Source organism: Cygnus olor, chromosome 18 (genome assembly GCF_009769625.2).
Source record: "Cygnus olor isolate bCygOlo1 chromosome 18, bCygOlo1.pri.v2, whole genome shotgun sequence".
NCBI classification, from domain to species: Eukaryota; Metazoa; Chordata; class Aves; order Anseriformes; family Anatidae; genus Cygnus; species Cygnus olor.
The window spans coordinates 7,699,869-7,718,968 of NC_049186.1; the positions used below are offsets into that span (position 1 = coordinate 7,699,869).

At 41.7% G+C, this 19,100-nt stretch overlaps 1 protein-coding gene across 3 annotated transcripts in view; it reads left to right on the forward strand.

Moving 5' to 3' along the window:
* The window catches only part of TOM1L1 (target of myb1 like 1 membrane trafficking protein), a 229,915-nt gene that overhangs the window by 101,793 nt on the left and 109,022 nt on the right, over positions 1-19,100 (forward strand). Inside the window, exon 1 of one of the 3 annotated variants that reach the window (XM_040577767.1) lies at positions 13,810-13,868. The exons of the other annotated variants lie outside the window; for them this stretch is intronic. The gene's annotated coding sequence lies outside the window, so the exon portion shown is untranslated. Of the gene's footprint in view, positions 1-13,809; positions 13,869-19,100 lie in introns of those variants that run through there. 3 annotated transcript variants of the gene reach the window in all.

Sequence of the window (19,100 nt, forward strand, 5' to 3'; positions counted from 1 at the left end):
ACTTGATGCAATATGTAAAGCTTTATTTGAAACAACAAAAAAATTTATTATAGCTTTTGTCTTGCCTTCATCCTAGTTTGTGCTGGAAAATCTAAACTAGAGCCAGGCTTGAACCCCTTATTCAGGCATTGCTATTACCAAAAGCAGCACAAAAGGACACAAAGATTTGGTCATTAATGATACATTGGGTTGCTTGCCAGAGCAATGCAATAAAACCCCTCAGTGTGGAACTGACATAGTGTCTCTGAGTATATAACCACCAACATTGCAGGTCTCTCTGAAACAAACAATAATACATTTTTCTTACATCTTTCTCATTAACTTTTTAAAGCCTCTGCTGGCTTTGTGGGCTTATTGCAGTGAGTTTGAAATGATGTATGAAATGAAAAAGGAAAGGCAGGTTCTACACCACAGTCACTGCTGCGTAGTGTTGGGTTGTGTTATACTGAGCTCATAAAAAGCCAGGACAGGTCTGACTTTTATGAGACAGAGAAAGAAAACATAGGTACTCCTTCACACAGCGAAACTGGCCATAATCGGTGATTGCCTCAGTGCTGTGTCTTTGCTGAGTTTTTCCTGTTCCTTTCTGCTGGTCAAGTCTGCAAAGGTTGTCTTTTGTAAGCTTGTACCTACACCAGGAAGGTAAATCTATACTGAACTGACACCCTCTAGGGCAAGACGTAAATCATGAGTGTGGCGATGTTTTCCTGCATGACTGTGCCCAAGTTATTTAGGGCAAAAGTGCCTACAGGTAATAGCCCAGTGCCAGGGATGGCTTTTGTTTTTTATTCAGTGACATACCGAGCACAAGTTCTACTTGAGCTCATTCATAATATTTTAGTTGATGTACTTGTTTCAAGACTTCTTCTTTTTTGACTCTTGATACTCTTCCATCAGTTCCCCACATGCAAAGGAGAGTAAAACAACAGCTTTTCTTCCACTGATCTTCTTCTCTGTTGGACTGATGGACTTTTTAGACACTTTCCATTTTTTTCCCAGCTCTTAACACCATTGTTTCCCCCCCCCATTTTGTTTTGTAGTAAAAATAATAGTAGTATTTGCACACTATTTCATACACTATCTCTTTATGGCAAATGGAGTTTTATTTGGGAGTATGTACCTGTTCAAATGTCAGTTGAAAAGGTCAGGTGCAGCCAGAAACAAAAGTTAGAGGAAGGTATAAAAAGGTACAGTAGGAAATGAAAGAGAGAAGAGGAAATAATATGTGTATGCTCGTTTGTGTGTGATCCATTTCTGTCTGTCTTTCTGGATCTTATTGATCTATGATGTTGAACCTATCAGTCAGACTTTATCTGAATTGTAATCAAGCCCATCCATGTGTTTTTGTCACGCTCTTTGAGAGATGCTGATTGAATGTTAATTTGGTGTGATGTAGGGGACGGGAAAGCGGAGCATTGATAACAGTGAAAAGTTCAACCAAAATGCATTTACTTCCAAAATAATGGGCAAGCTTCGGCCTCAGCTGTGCAAGTGCATGTGCCTTTGATGGATGTTTCAGCAGCAATGCTGCTCTCAAGGTTCATCCGCAGCGAAATAAGCTCCACTGAATTAATAACAGACTCTGGTGGCTAACGAGTGTTCGGGCACATCACGCTTCACATGCCTCCTTCTCTTGTCCACACAGAAGGGGCTAAAGAGCTCCCAGTAACACATGTAGGAGGAGCACTAAGCACTTAGCACTGGAAGTTCTTACCCTGGTTCAGAGCGGTCCTGGGGGGGTCTGAAGACTTGGGAAGTGGAAGGGGAATTGTGGAGGTTGGTTTGGAAATGTAGTAGCATGGCAGGAGAGGAACCTACCCAGCTGTGTGGAACAGGAGTCCTTGTCGTTTCTTACTAAATGCGCTCTTCCAAGTCAGTATGAATCATCAGTCAGGAGACTTTCTTTTACACTGGTACCAGATAGCTGGCACCAAAATTTACATATTAAATGTAAGAAAATAATTATGGCTAATCCCTTCACATTCAACATGAGTTCTAAATCTTTTGTCTCTAATGATACTGGCTTTTATTATGAAGTATGTTAGAAGCTTATAAAATAAAGCCAAGACGAAGCAAATATAAACTTTGAAGAAGCCTGATGATCTCCAGACAGTTTTGCATAGCAATTTGAAGTAGTCAGCTATGCCGGTTTTATGTCCTTTTCAACAAATCAAATCTTCAATTCATGCACAGTCACAAGCCGGCTGCAGACGTCTTACAAAGGCCTATATGATCACCTCCCAGTCCTTTTCATTAACAGGTTTTTACATTTAGGTTAGGAAAAAATGAAGACCTTATTCTTCATTTCAATCCATGATACCCTTTTTTACTGCGTGTATGTGGTACTTAAGTCGTTCAGCACAATATTAAAATTTTATTGTAATTGCAGTCGGGGAGGCAGTCACACAGATTGTTCCAGTACTGACGACTTACCTTGTGAGGTGCTGAATTTCCCCAGGAGACTCCAAAAAGAAAAAGACGAAATATTCATTAAATCACCCAAGATTGGATGCATTAAGAACTAAGTCCCCAGCCACAGCGCAGGGCTTTCCTTTTAACTTCATCACCTGCTCTTCTGCGCTGTGCTTGTTGCGCAGTGAGTGGCACCATCTGCTTCTCAGAAATGTCTAGACATCATTGAGTACCATTTGAGAGAATATCAGAAGTGGATTAGAGATCCCTTTGTAGCTTCATTGCGGAGAAGAAGCGAAATAAGCCTTCCTGCTACTGAGCGAGTCAGGTAGGCTGCTCCTTGACTTGGTGGGCCCCTGGGGCAGCGCATCTTGTACGGTGCCTGGTGTCCCAGGTAAGGGTGCGCAGTGCCAGGCAGTGCTGCCGGGGATGGCCAGCGCCTTCCCCATGGATCGCAACAGATCTTGTCAAATTCACAGTAGTTTAAGCAGTCTTTTGTATTGGTTTTGGTATGGAGTTTTTCTCCTCATTTATTTTGAACAGAAACGACTCTTGTTCAGCTAATAACAGAAGAACAATAAGCTATTCTATTATAACAGGATATCTTCTATATATATTATATTAGAACAGTATATTATTCTATACCAGTAAGATGCTGATGATTTAAGGTTTGGTCATTAACTGGGTATAAAGAAAGGAACTGAATCTTCTTTACGCACACGAATATGGACACGTGCGTTTCCTTTGAAGGCCACAGACAATATAATTAGCTGTAACATACGATGTGGAGGCTTTCATTTTTATATTAATAGAAGCTCTATTCAGTATAATTGAAAAGTAGATTTGATGAGGTTTGGCAATCTCTTCTCGGAAAAGCTTTGCTACTTTTTTTTATGAGAGGTAGAGGCTTTTCTTTTTAATCTCTCTTTGCCAATAGTATCGCCATCTTTAAATTTGTCCCTCACCTTTATTGCTGAGACCATACACTTCATCCAGATGCTCTCCTGTGAATGCAGAGTAAGTTGGAGACATGATCAGAGACCCTGGAAAGTCAGAAAGAGGAGTTTTTTTCTTTTTTTCCTAGCTACTTGCCTGTGGAGTAAGCCTCTGGTGTGTAGTTCAGCTGCTTGTTAACGGGTGCTTCACACCCTACACATCACACTATCGCATTGTAGGCTATCCTCAGGCTGCCTGTTAATTTTTTAGAAAGAGTTTAAGTTGTTGTTTATTGGTCTATAAAACTCTTAGAGGCTGGGAACCTGTGTAGGATTCCCTCTGAGTGAATCTTCGGGGTTGGGGGCCAGCACCAAGGCAGGAGAATGAGGGGTGTTCTCTGGGCTAGGTGCTCGGAGCTGGGACTGCCCAGAGAGAGTCCACGTTGGGACTCAAGCTGGGCCTGAAGAGCCTCTTCTCGGCTGTGCAGAAGGCAGGGCAGGGCTATACACAGTCAGGTCTTTAGAAAGAATGAGAAATGTCTGTTACAGAGTGGTAGGGGCCTTAACTGATGGTGTGTATTTTCCAGTTCTTTGTGTTTGAATCCACAACATGCTGAAGTAGTCCTGATGTTGGTGTAATGTTTTGACTGATCTTATGTTTAAGCTTACGTGCACAAATTTGTACTTAGAGGCTGATAGACACCTTTTAATAAAAAGTTGCTGTCTTTGGTGTGCATGTTTGGGTAGACAGGGATTTTCTTCTAGTGGTTTCTCACAGAAAAAAGTCATAAATTTTCCTTCTTGATCAAGGTGTGAAAGTCTCAGCATGGATTCCCTTGATAAATGTGAGCTGATTTCCTAGCGATTCAGTCATGATCATTTCTAGTGTATTGCTACGCCCGTACATTGAAGTTGTGAACCTTTACAATAAAATTCAGTTTGAATCTCAGCATTCCTGCCAAATCTCGATAAGCACAGGGATGATTTGCTGACACATTTCAACAGCAGGCTCTCAGGAACGTGTCCCTGTAAATCCTCCTTTGTCTGTTTGGCCAGTGATGCTGTTTGTATAGGGGATGCTGCTGGGTGCTATCTTGTGACTGCTCTTCAAACCACGATGCGTGCGCTCAGTCTGCGGCTGAAGGAAGCCAGCAGCCCAGGGAGTATTTTATAAGGCGAGATGCATCTTTTCAATATTAAAGCCACAAATCTGTAAGGAGTGCAAATATTCTGTCACTAGGATGCCAATTCCCTTTTACGAGTCCCTCAGTAATTACGGAGTAATATTTATTACAGAGAAGTATACTAGGGAAAACGTGGGTTTTGTAGCTGGGACCAAAGTGAAGCTAAGGTGTTTGATAGCAGTGAGATCTGTTTGGTGAATCCAGGAACATTCTTGAAGTAGCACAAATCAGGCAGGAGTGGATTTTAAAAGCTATCTTGTGATAAAAATAAGTAGTCAAAAGTGTTTGCAATGGGTGTTATTTGGGATGCAGAGCACAGCTTGTACTTCCTTGCAAAATTTTCTTCTGCTGCCCCACTGCTACAAGTGGGTTTCATCTGGCATGAGGAAATTGCGTGAAATGAGCTCGATTTCCATCAGACTGCTTTGACCTCGTGGGGTGGCTGGTACCAAGAACGTTTACGGAGGTTATAAACTCCTAAGGGTTCAGATACAAAGCGATTGTGTGAGCAGATCCTAGCACAGTGGGACTCATCACTGGCTCAGGTTTCTAGGCACCAACACAACACCAGTAATACCTTAGATTTTATTGGCATATGAAACTTTAAGGGCAGAAGGAACCATCAGGCTATCCTGTCAGTGCACTGAGTCGTTATTGTCCTTCAGAGGCTGGCACAGACGAGATGGTAGTGCTGGACTGGGGATGGAAGAGTCAAACCCAGGTCACCCAAGTACAGGCCTAGGTGCAATAAACACCTCTTCTGAGGGATAAAATCCCTTCTGCAGAGTTATGTTTGCCCATTGTCACTGACCTTGGCTGGGATTTCTAAGTCTTGCAGTAATGCTGATGTTAATAAAACTGGCTACAATCTTAAGAAAAACGTGTGCAGGGGAAGTGAACAAAAGCTATTTGTTTCTACCCGTCATTGCTAGTTTTCCTTTCCAAAGGAAGCTTGTCACAAAACTGTGCAATGAGGATGCAGAATGCACGTATTTGCAAATGTGTGCATCCATTATATTTATCACCTCATATAGTTTGTATGTATGCATTTTAATTTTTTATGTGCATGTATGAATAAGCATATCTACATGTGTGTATATATGCATGCACGTGCTTTATTTCTTTCCCTTGTCTGAAATTCCAGCAACGTGAATGTTAAAAGCTTTGTTTAAATGAAGTTATGACCTTGAGCAAAACCAATAAAAGCAGTTTAATAGGAAAAGAAATGACTAAACTCTTCAGCCTAAATGTAGAATATCACAGTTATTCACTTTTGCTATTGAATGGCATCAAGTTTGTAGTGACAGCTGAAAATTTCAGCCTTTGCTGAGAATTTCCTGGCTAGTCTCAAGACAATATATTTTTCATTGTTTAATTATATTTAATGTTTTAGGGCTGACTAAATTAAATGGGTATGGTAAGCTTTTAAGATTCATTGATGCTATCTCATTTTAGTAAATGCGCTAGGCTGTACGCAGGGACGGAATAATGCCCTAAGCTGCAGCCCTTGTGCCAGTACTTCACTCTGAATATCATGTCCATAAAGACAGAAGTCTTATTCCACTCCTTCTATGATACATTAATATTTTATGGAGCAGAACAACACAGAGTCAATAGACAATTTCATATTATGATCGTGGTGACATAAAGCCCGGTACTTGGCATGTCTTTCCTCTGCAAAGCCTCCTGCCTGCACATGATTCAGATTAGCTCTGGCTACATCCTTGTTGTCTCCAGACATTGATCTGTCTCGCAAAAGGACTTTCTGCAGGGAGGTGCTGGAAGCGTGTCTGGCTACCTCCAAATCCCCTTCCGTGCTCAGGTAAGTGTGGTGCCACCTCCTCTGGTGGGACTGCAGCACGTGTGATCATCTGTGCCAATGGCCACCAGCAGAGCTCTGCGTAGAGGAATGGCCCCGAAGATGAAAGGAAGGAAGTTCCTTGTTCAGGCCACTGAGATTAACATTGTAAGAAGTGCACTGGGCTCCTTGTCTGAATTTATAAATATAACTAACAGTACTTAATTAAGGGCACTTGAGGAGAGGAGGAATTACTCTGAGCTTTGAAGTGCAAGATATTCTGCGGAAGGAAACTGAATTTGGAGCAATAGGGATGGAAATGAACTGGGCTCTGCAACATGCTATCGGACTGGTACAGGTGTGGGTGGCCCAGCAAGCCAGGCATTCCCTCTGAGGAGCCTGCAGGTTGCAGCGGGGAGAGTAGATTCTTACTCTTCCCCACCTGGAAGGAAAAGCATGTTGAAGCAGAGAACCAACTCTGTGCCACTGCCCTGCTTAGCCTCCGGGAGTTAGTGCCTGTTTAGAGAGGTCAGGGGAGGGCACAGGCTGTCCACTAGTTTGTTTTACCAGGATGAAATTTCAGCCTGTGTTCAACTTCAATCTCTACATACCTGATCTATGACATGTGAGAACATAAGACATGTACTTGGGTCAGAAAGGGGTTCTGAGTATCTCAGGTACTCAAATGTTGACAGAAACAAGCCGCAGACACTTTGGAAAGGCATGTAGGATTAGGGTAAGAAAGGAGAGAGCACCGTGTGGCACAGGTTCTCAGCTCTCCACCATGGCACAGTGTGCTGTTCAGATGAATTCAGATACTTCACTAATATATCTTTAGCTATTGAACAGGAAAATGACAGGGAGAAATGAAAGGTCTTTCCTGTGCTCAGAGAAGGATGCTTACTGCAGGCAGCATTAAGAGAGCTCAATTTCCCCGCTCCCTCTTTCATCCTGGCTTTCTGCCTAAAGCACATGGCTCAGTAAGCTGTCACAAAGACAGCAGCCCTTTTATTTTGGAAAACAATCCACAGTTGTTGGTTTCGATTTGATATTTGTTTTGCTTTGTTGTTTTCCTCCAATATTTCTGCTCTGCTCCTGGTGGGGGCTTCTTTTCTGTAGGACTGCAGGATATCTTAACATTTTGGCCTTGGTCGTGGCGTGTGTGTACTGTGATTGATTGTGTTCATTAGGAAGGTTGACTGTTGTTTGTTTCACTATCGATAGATATGTTAGCAAACAAGATAAGTGAAGACCAGCAAACTTGCTGTAGTAATTACTGTAGGTTCAGATAAAGCATGTAGCACTGGGGCCTCACCTTAATGAATCCTCATTGATGTGAAATAGGAGATTTGTTACATATTAGATGTTGAAATCTTTCCCCAGCCAAAGTGGAAGAGTTGCAATAAGAGAAGAAAACACCTAGTTATTTAGGTCAGCATGTGCAGCACTTCAGATAATGAGAGCATAGTTAGTGCATGGCACCAACTCTTGGCTGAAGCATTTTTTGGGAGATCGAGGGACAACAAAGTGTCTCACAAAATTGGATCAATTTTGATGAAATCTTACTGCAAAACATGGCAGCAGCAAAATTTATTTTACTTCAGCACAACATCTTTGGACATTGTTGCTTACACCTTCACATTTTGAAATATCCTCCTCTTTTATTTAAAATGCAGTCTAGACCTTGAAATTAGAACAAAATATTTTCCAGGCACTTTAATGTTCTTCACTAACCCCCCCATCCTCTGGGGTTTTTGTTGCTGGTTTTTCCAAACCCTGACTCAGCATCCCCATTGCCTGCTTCTTCATCTCAAGCTGTTTCTTTCCACCGTCTCTCTTGTCCTCTCCTGCTGAACTGGAAAGAGCAATTGCAGAGAAGTGATGCTCACCCCAGTGTGCTCAGAAATGCCTTTGCCAAGCTAACAGCTTCATCCTCGGCTGTGCTAACCAAGCACTCTCACAGCTCTGGGTCAGCCAAACGGAAACAAGAGCTTTGTATTGTTTTCAAAAGCAGCAAAAGGAACATCCCTCCAATTTATTTATTTATTTATTCATTTATTTGTAGTATGGCCACAATTTTGTGTTGTCTGCTTCCTGGAAGCAACTGAATGGTTTAGTAGAAATTCTAAAAAAAAAAATAAAATAAAATGTGTTGGGCAGGATGAAAGTGTACAAACTTCAGCCAAAGTGGTTCAAGGCTGACGGTAAGTGGCCCAAACTTGTCAGGAACCTTACCTCTAACCTATAAATGGCAAATCAATAACATGAGATATTTAAATCTTGACCCCAGAACATGTTCTGTTCAGTGGAGATGCCCTTCCCTAGAGATACGATTTTGGTACACTCTGGTTCTACAGACAAAGGACTAAAGAGAGGAGGGTTAAGCAGGCAGAAAAAAAAACAACTGAGGTTCCTTAAGCGGGACAACGTCTGGGTAAATACAAACCAGAACATGGCAAGTTAATACAAAAGAAGAAGATAAAAAAAAAAAAGGCGAGTCTTTGTGGTTGTACATATTTCAAGCACTCAGAATCCCAAAGACTTTTTATGCCCCAAAAGGCAAACAAGCAGCACGTTGCTGGCAGATATAATTTGAAAAAGCATAAAACGTCATGATCTTAATTAGTAACATTAGTTCAGTATCTGCCAAACTTACCCCCTAGTCACTGTTTAACCAGTAGTGCAGGGGGTGTTTATATGTGCAGCAGGTGAGGTAGGTGTGTGTTCCTGCATTATTTTTAGTGATTCCTGATCTACTTGATAAAGATTTGTAGCAGCACTGAATAGCTCTGATGCTTTAAAAAGCTGTCAAGGAAGCTATGAAACAAGAATTTGCAGTCCTACACATTATATCTACCATGGGAAGTTTTAAAACCCGGTAGGCAGAAGAGAAAGTACCTTAAAATAATTTATTTTAACACCAAAGAGGCTTTTGGAAGCCATTTGTGATCATTATCCAGCTCTCTTATCTCAAGCATCATTTTCTGCAATGAGGTGCAAAGAACAGATGAATAAGATGGATCTCAGTTACCTTCAAAGGGTGGGGGAGAGTTTCTCAAAGAGGACAATATAAGACAAACGAGAGAGCCCACTGAGAAGAGAGCTACAAGCATTCAGTACCAACATCAGAGGTGATAGGTGAAGTGGTGCAAGTTGTTTGGCCTTAATTGAGGCTCCCTGATGCCTCTGCAGACTCATTTAGATCTCTCACCCTCTTACTGCGCATGTAGGAGTGATTCTGAGGGACTGTAGGTTGCTACAGTGGCTATGCTGGAAAGCCAGAATGAAAGATACAGCAAAGATACGTTATAAAGGCAGTCATCCTGAGAGCAGTCACTGCTTAATCACGGCATTATTTGCTGCCATCCGAACTTCTGAACCCCAGGCACGCGAGTGGCATCAGCTTCGTCTTACAAGTGCTGCAGAAGTAAGGCGTATGTGGCATGAGCCTGTAAGTTAAAATAAATGAGTCTTAATAAGCCCCAAATGATCGCTTAGCCCTACATGCATTCAGAGTAAGAACATATAAATCAGAGCTGTCTTTCTGGATTTCCTCGAGTTACAAATCAAAGCAGGAAGTCCTGAAACACAGGTGGGAGCTGTGCTGTGGTACAGGACAACACAGGAAGATTTCAACGGTATCAGTGCAAGGGGACCTGTGCAGTCTGTAGATTTCAAGTAGCTTAGAAAAATCAGTAGTCTTACAGTAACCTGGTCTAAACCCGAAGTTCAGTGGAGCTGTCATGATCCACTACTGATCGCTATTTTTGTGGGTCACTGTGAGAAACTGAAGCTGCTGAATATCTGTGTGTAGAGACTGTACTTGAATTACGTATTTCATAAAGAGAAGAGTTTTATGTCATGCTTTTAGCTTTACTTTTTTTTAAAACCTAAACAGCACTTTTTCAGAGCAAAATAATAGTCATATCAATATAAACCTAAAAATCGTTGACTTTTATAACCTGAGCTCTAAGAATTTAAATAAATTTACAGAAGAATTCTGTAAGAAGGTTGTATCCTTCCTTTGTTTAACATCTTAACATGGATAAAACATTTGTTATAACTGCAGAGGAACCACTCTGGCACCTTCAGCAACATTTGTTCAACATCTTGTCTCGAATCAATGGTTTAAGGTCCGGGGGTGCCTTAGCGGTGTGCTTTTAAGCACTGTCTGTCTGACAAGTCTGAGCTCTTGTGCTGAGCCTCTGAATTTGGGCACGCTCTGCCTACAGGCCAGGGCTGTAACAAAAGGTATTTAATTATCATATTATAGCAAAAATAAATGCAAACTGTTCTAGTATCAGTTTGTTACCACCGAGCTCTGACTGGTTGACATTGGATATCAATTTAGCTGCATGGGAGTTGGAGACAGTCCTCATTGAGGTTGTTAAGTGGATGATCCATTAAGCACTAAATGGTGTCCTAAAAGTCTGTTACATCTCCTAGGAGAGTGGTCGGTCGAGCTGGCCACAGGGATTTCTCCTGAGAATCACGTAAGGTGAAGCTAGCAGAAGTTGGGGTGAACCATCTCTCCCTGTAATTTGTTTGGCTTTCCTAGGAATTCTCTCTTGAATTGCACTACTGTCAAGTTAGAGGTGTCAGAGAGCTATTGCTGTCTGTACTGCTTTAAACAGGGCGGCTTTTAGCCACACTGCCTACTGTGAGCCCGGCTTTCTGTTTGCTCAACTTCCCGCACCCCTCTGCATCCCACGGAGCATTCTCATTGAAAACCCAGCATGACAAAGCTGACTTAGAATTTTAGACCTTCCCAACTGGTACCATGCCCTCCAAACAGAAGTAATTGATTGGCATATATCTTTAATGGCCTATAATACGCATTATGCTCTTCAAAGAGCTTCCTAGCCTACTTTCTGGCAATGTTGCTGCTGTGTTTTTCTATAGCTATTTGTCTTTCTTTGTGTTACTTCTAATGATCTCATGTAAAGCTGGTCATTTTGCTTTACCTTGAATATGAATTATTTTTAAATGGTGGTGATTCTGAATGAGATTCATGCTGGCCTTCATAAAGTGTTTTTTTTTTCCTATTAATCTGCAGCTATTCTCTGATGGTATTGGCTCTGCTTCATGAAGGTAAAAGGTAGATGTGAAATTTTGTCAAATGACTTCCAAAATGTAAAAATCCAATCCCTCATTACAATGACTCTAACACCTTTACAAATTCAAACCACTGTTGTGGTGTGACCTTTCTCGTCTCAACTTGTTCCTCCAAAGAATTCTGACCTTAATAAAAAGTGTTTGCTAAAATGTTTTCTGTAAATTGTAAGCCTACCACTGTACTCAGTTCTCTCTTAATGGGTCTGTACAAGATCTGCCAGCACCTTTTTTAATCCCATCATTACAGTGGTTTTTATTAAACCTCTGTCATTTGTTGTTTTCTTTCAGCACTGTATCATTATTATGTTGTTCCTTGGTAAGTTCCTATGCTGCTTCTGAAAGAAACAGTTTTTACCTGTCTTCATTTTTATGGACGTGGCTCATAAATGCCATGCTTCTTTCAGGAAAACCACATCTGCATTTATATCTGCCCATTCCCTTCTTTTCTGAAATGGAAGCAGTTGCACAATTGTTAGATATTTTTCATTTCCACCTGCCTTCTAATTAAAAACTAAATAAATGAACTAAGATCAGACTCTGCCTTGAGATTAATTTGGGTTTTGCTTGTGTAGCTTTTACTTCAGCATTGTTCAGCTGATGTTGGCAGTTATTTCTGATTTGTAAGTGTGTAAATTTGAAATCAGAACCATACTCTGAGGCCTCAATCCAGCTAAGCATTTAATTCACTTATTCTCCTTAACAAGTTTATGCAAATAGTCTCTTGGTTGGCTGGTTGGTTTTGTTAATGAATATGTTGTGGGCCCTGCGTGTTAACGGAGAGCTGCCTGTCGGTGGTAGCTTGAAGACACGTTGTTAGGGGATCTGGGCTGAAATGGTCACCTAGAAAAGCTGCGTTCAGTGGGCATAAACACAAGAACCACAAACTAGGGCACCTTGTTAGCTGTTATGAAGCTACTGAGTTTTGCCAGAGCCGAGAAGAAAGAGATGGCAAGACGCTTATTAAATATGTGACTGCTGAGTGACAGGAGGGACGTGTTGTCAGGGGGGCTGCACAGGGGAAGAGTCAGAAATGTAGGATGTTCTAGAGACGGAGTGGAGGGGAAACTCTCAAAAGCTTTTGAAGAAGCAGTGGAGAAAAAAAAGAAAGAAGAAACAAAAGCAACCACCTTTACGTACTTTATATTATATATAGTCTTTTATTTAACCTGTGCTTGGTGTGGTGTGTATCTTTTGGATGAAACACTTCAGGATTCTTGGGTTTGAGGAGGATTTTAATTTCAATCAGGATCATCCCAGGTTCTTAGGGAGCAGGTAAAGGCGCAGAGCTCAGGCAGGACTACGGGGCTGCTGGTGGGATGGTGTGGTTCTTTCCACAGCATCACATACAAAGCCGAAACCACCCCGTGGCTGCAGCCATCGCCCTGAACAGCCCATGGAAGAGCAGCTGAGAGGCTTCCAAGTATTAGTTTGGCTGGCAGTTCTGACAAGTGCTTGCTATAGGAACTTCATGATTTTTCTTAACCAACATCTGTTAGTGTCAGTGAAGTCCTTGTGCTTCAGTTTGGCGTTCGTTACGAGTCTGCGAAACTGGGCTTGAGTCTGTCTGTGGCCTTTATCTCAGCCTTCCTTCTCTGCTCAAACACCGATGGCAGATACAGACATAATTCCCGAATGCCTGCTGATTTCATGGAGAGCCTTACCAAGCCCAGAAGTACGGTACCACGCTGTCCAACAAGGCAAAAAATTACATTGCGCTGCTTAGCCTGAACTTAGCCAAAATGGAAGGCTGATCCCTTGAACAGCGCACTAATCCACTGGCTGATGCGGGTACTGCTTTAATTTCATTCCTCAGTTAAGGCTTGTTTCTAGTATTTGCTGACTTGGTTCAATGTTCGTTTAAATCCACTGTGGGATGAACTAAAAGAATATCATAAACACGCACCTTCAGTTGGTGCTGTAATTAAGTTCTAGAACAACAGACAGGTAAACCATTCGTGCACGGTACAAATGCTCTAGTTTCAAAGTAGTTTCTAAGGATAACTGTTTTCTTCTCTGGATCTTGGAGCAATGGCTAAAGAAAGGACTATTGCCATGAGCAGCATGTCGTTTGCTTTTGAAATGCTTTAGACGTGGATTGCACTACATGGTTTATTTTTGTAAAGAAGTCACTTGCATGTTTAAAAATTACTTTCCACTCGTAATAAGCTGCCCTAGGTGACCGTGAACTGAATTATTCAGTGCAAAAATTAACAAATAAGGGAGGTCTTTGATGACATTGTTAGAAGATCAGTGTTTGTCACCAGCGAGCCCTCCCAAGCTCTGCAAGCTCCTGATAAAAGCCTAGGAGCAGCTGCAGCCTTCCGGGAAGGAGCGAGGAAGGAGCAGTGTTGCCTCCGCCTGCATGCCCCCATGGCTGGCAGGTGGTGCAGTCTGAAGAGATGTCATGTGTGGGGGCACTTGGCGGTATGTCATTAGTTTCTAAATATTTGGATATTAGACTGCGCCCTGACAGTGAGCCACAAATTAGCAATTCTGATCATGGTTGTATCTTCCTTTGCTCTCTGTGTTGAGTTTTTGTATAAATTAGAAGAGCATTTGATCCAGGCTGCACTTACTATTCGTCTGTTCCTCGCAGGCTTCTGTTTTTAAGGGACGTGCTCTTGGGGTTAAAGTTAAATGTGTAAAATAACAGCGCCCCGCCGATGGGCTGTTTTATTTAAAAGCCTAAGACTTCTGAAATTGATTCCCAAATTAGCAAAACCTAAGGCAGTGCTATGAAGGTGTGGGTTTATCGGGGTGTTTTATCCCTTTTGAAATGGCTGCATTGCTTTTTGGTGAGCGAGGGAGCTGTGGAGCAGGGAGGGCTGCTTTGGGGTGAGGCTCCCAAGGCTGGGCTAGGGTCTGGGGTCTGCGCAGGCACCAGCCCCACGGGAGGCTGCACCTCCAGCGTACCCTGGGTAGGCGAACACTGGAAACCAAAGATACTGGGGGGGGTTCTGGGGACTGAGTGAATTTTAGTGTGGAGCTTGAAGATACTTCCTTTTTTTTTTTTTTTTTTTTTTTTTCAATTTGTTCCCTACTCTATTAGAAGGAAAAGTTGAGCTTGCCAGAAAAATGAACCTAAGGTACCGCCAAGGTGGGAACCCGAGGCAGGAGATGGCTCTGATGCTCCTGTCCGGCCACTGCTCCCAGTTCCCCTGGTTTGTGTGTGCAGGGGGTTATGCTGCAGGTGAGCCCTTCTGTCCTGATACAGGGAGTGGTTGGCAGAGCGGGTCTGAGGCAGGAGTCCAAACCATGTTAGATGCACCGAGTGATGTTACTACAGCAGTGATGTACGTCTCATGTCCAGAACTAAGGAAGGGTTTTAAAAATCTATTTACATTTAAATACCTAGAAATGTATATTTACCATCTACTTATGTTACCAGGACCAAAGCTGAACTCTGTGTTCATTTCCTTGGTTCTTCAAATCCTCAGATCTGCTCTTTGTCACAGCGCATTATTAGGTGATGTACACATTCACGCGCTATCTGACTTTCTGGCTGGCTACAACAGGAGCTTTGACAATGTTGGCAGCATGAAGCTAAGACTAAAACTAATACCATAAGACATGAATATGTATAAAGATATTAAATTCAGTTCTGGTAGGGATTTTTTTGTGCTTTGTCGAAGGCTCTAGTGTTGTGGAATAGAGATTTTCTTGCAGCAACTTTTTGATTTATATTTAATTGAGTTTCTGTAAAAATCATCTGCATTTTCATATCATGTTTTCCCCACAAAACAATATGCACCTTTTCCGCATTTTTCTAATAATGCGATAAAGATTACATGTAAAATGTACAAATATAAAAATGAGACAGATAGGAGCATCTATTCTTAGTAATGAGCTATTTCCAATTTGCTTATTCATTTTGTTCATTTTTTAGCAGGTCTGCTTCTTTAGTTTGTTTAAAAATCAGCAGAGGGTGGAAATTTTTTTTTTTAAATTGTTGCTATTTACTTGTTAAATTATAGGCTAATTAAATATTATATCAAACCTTAATTAATTAAGAATTTATTCCTGCTTTGGCCCATCAGAATGCAACAGAAATAGAGGCTAAATTTATGTTCAAAAAGGATAACTGCCCCCCCAAAAAAATAGATAACACCCCTGATATATTCATCACCATTGCCTCAACTTAGTCCTAAAAGATCCTTTTGTCTCTTGAAGTCTTGTAAATAAACAGAGGCCTTTTTCTTTATTCAGGAAAGCTTTAGTTTGAGGTCAGAGCATCAGCAATGGAGGGAACTTGCCTAGAATAACAAGAGGTATTTCTTTGTAATTGAGGAAACCTTTCCTTTATGAAACTTGTTCCGACCTGCTGCAAGTCACAGGCTGTAGCTGTTTACTGATAGGAAAGGCTGCTGCCCTTAGGAAAATTTTATTTTCATGATCCGTTGCAGTGAGCTTTAAGCTTTTTGCTTCCGGACTTGTGCGGTAAGGAGGATGCTTAGAAAGCACAGCAGCGAGCTGGTGAGATCTTCAGGGCGCTCCTGCTCCGGGCCAGCCCCGCAGAGCTTCCCCTTGCGGAGCAGCATCCGAGCTCAGCAAAAATTGGGGCAGGATTCGGTAGGCAAGCAGGGGCTCATTCCTGTTTAGGAGAGAATAAACAGTTCATTTCTGTGCCCCTATATGAGGTGCTGCTGCAGGAGGGCTCGATTCAAGCAAAAGTGATCCCCAGCAACTTCTCTCTCTCTTTTTTTCCTCTTTTTTTTTTTTTTTTTAATGTAGAAATAGCACAGCAAAGCTTCAGCTTCACCTCCACTGATGCCGAAGTTACTTTTCAATCAGGAGCTTCCCTGTTCTCCCCTCTAAGTGCTTTCTGCCCCATACGGCACATGCACATTCCCTCTCCCACTGTATGCTTTGACTTTCTCCCAGCACAAACACAGAATCTAATACCTTATTCAGATGGCAAGTGGAAATATGAATATTGCATTGGATGCCTATAAAATGAGTAAGTGATGAAAAAACTCTGTGTATGCACACCCAGAGCTCATTTGGAGACTGTAGACTGGTTCAGAGATGCTACATTTGCTTCAGAAGGATCTGCAGTATTAAGAGGGAGAAGGAAATGAGGGGATGGCCGGTGAAGACTGAGAACAGGCTTCAGCTGGGAACAGGGGAGCAGTTCAGTAGGTGGAACTGCAGCCCTGAGTAAACCTCAGTGATAGCATAAACCAGCTTTCCTATTGGGAAAGTTGTTTTTCCATATCTGTGAACATCTTCCTGTTCACTGTGGATAATATCCGTCACTGAGATGTTAATCAAAAGAGCTTTTACTAAAACTGAGCTTTCTGAAGTGTTTGCTTTGGTTGTGTATCCTGCTTTATTTATTAGCTAGCCAAATAGAACCAGAAGCATGTCACCCTGCAGGGTCGTGTATATATTATGCTATAAAAGGGTTTGCTATAAAAAGGTTAGAAACCTTTTGTTTCTGATTGTCAATTATTTGGAAACTGTATGTAGTACCTCTAGAAATAAAGGGGATGATTACATTTTATAGGCAAGAAGGGATTAATAAAACTCATAATGCTCAAAGAAACAGCTGTTTCTCTGTTCTGTAGTGCTTCTAAACCCTCATCTAATGCCGAGCGAGTCAGCTGGGAGACGCCACTAGTGTTAAAAAAGAATTAAATGGAAAAGTAGTGGTTATTATTTGAAAACAATTATTCTCTAATTGTGCTTTGAGGGGGGAAAAACAAGAAAGAAAACTGCTGTTAAAATAATTTATAATTGGAACAAAGTATAGAGTAGGAAGAAAAGATCTGTTAAAATAAAGACTTCCTAATCCATAAGCAGAGATGAAGTGACAGCAGTAATGTTTTATCAGCCTGTTTTGGAAAGGCTGTGTTGTTCATCAGTGGCCCTGGTGGAAGCGAGGGGAGCCGGGCTACTCGCGGTGCTGCCGGCAGGGCAGGGGGCTACTGCAGCCTTCCCAGTCCTGCCGTTCCTCTGCTCCACAGCTGGGTGTCCAACATCCCTGCCATCTCCTCAGCCCTGTTTCCTTCTGTCTGTCTGGTTTTGGGGGTGTTCCTTGAACTGTAGAGGATTTGAAGCAGGGACTCTTGACACGTATATGTAATCGTGGAATCATTCAGGTTGGGAAAGACCTCCACGATCATCATGTCCAATAATGCACAGCTTCAGCTGTTGAGTATAAAAGGTGTTTGTTTTTTTTTTGTTTTCATGCCTTTACATATTTTTTTTTCTGTTGCCTGGAACATTGATGTGATTTTGCTGTCTGAGTGGCAGAGGGAGAAAAAAGCTTGTATCTCCATTAGGCACTTTCCATTAGGAGCACATGTATGTAATAGCTATGGCTTGCAGTGACCTTAAACCCTGTGATGTAATCTTTAGGCAATTTTTAATAAAGGCAGAATTCCCATCAAGTTTGGGGGTCGTCAATGTGACAGATACCAGGATTTAATCTATTAGATTATAAAATATCCTGCCCTGGTGCCTTACCTGCTTTTGATAATGTATTTTAATGGCATCTCTGGAAAAGCAGGAATACTCTGTGATGATTTGATAAATTAATGGACTTTTCTAGTGGTTTTTGAAGAGAAGTGTGATCACACAAATACCTCTAGATTTACAAAAGTTATCTTCATAACTTATGTGCAGCATTCGTAACTTGTGTGCAGCATGACTTTCACCACTTGTCCTTTTGTTTATTTTTTTTTCCATTTCATCTCCCAACTCCAACATACCCCTCTGCTCTTTTTTTAGTTTTTGTTTTGTATTTTGAACTAAATAGCCAAATCCAAAGCATGGCAGTAAAGGGAAATAAATCTCTGTTCCTAAGTTTTCTAGGGAATTGGCATTCAGACACTTAGATTTTACTCTTATATGAAAAAGGAAGGAGAAAGAAACTAATAAAAAGACACAGTCATTTCATCAATAGCCTGAGAGCCAGAGGAAATGCTGCTAAAGATCTCAGTGCTTCTTTTTTATTATTATTTTTTTCCATTTTTTAGCTTCTTCCCTTTTCAGTTGCCTGTAAAAATTTACCAGAAACTAGACTGACTTGAGGGATGAAGAACCTGACATGTTTTATATAATTGCAGACTGTGTTAGCGTTATATGAGTGATAAGGCTATAAAACAGAGATATATTTGGAGAGACACTGGGTTTCCCTCCTCCCAGTTGTCTCTGGGATAAATATTGGGCTAGCAGCCCTCCTCTGGCTTTAGCCAGTGATACCAAGCCTGGATTCATGTTGTGGAGAGCAAGCAGAGACTAGAAGTTCAGCAGCTGGTGCTGACCTTCTCCCTTTCAGCTTCCCTGGGCAAGGTGTGATCACACTCGGGATAATTCTGGGCATCGGTGGCACTGAAGCACAGCACTAAATGGCACCATTGCCATGCTCCAGTGGCTCTAGGTGACCCGCAAGAGCTTTGGCTAACCTTCACATGCTCATCTGGCAGCATTTTCTCGTTTGGCCTTGCTGACATTCAGGGATGCTAAAATTTACAAAATTTAGTCTTTGGCTGCTTGTTAACAACCAGTTAATGCAGTACCAGGATTTACTGTCACTGCGGAGCCGGCGAGTATGTTAAGGGGTGTCAGGAGGTCATGAGACTGAATAAATGGGATACTGTCTCTGTCTATTTATTGCTATTTCTAGAAGGTGTTGCAACATTACACTTCTTA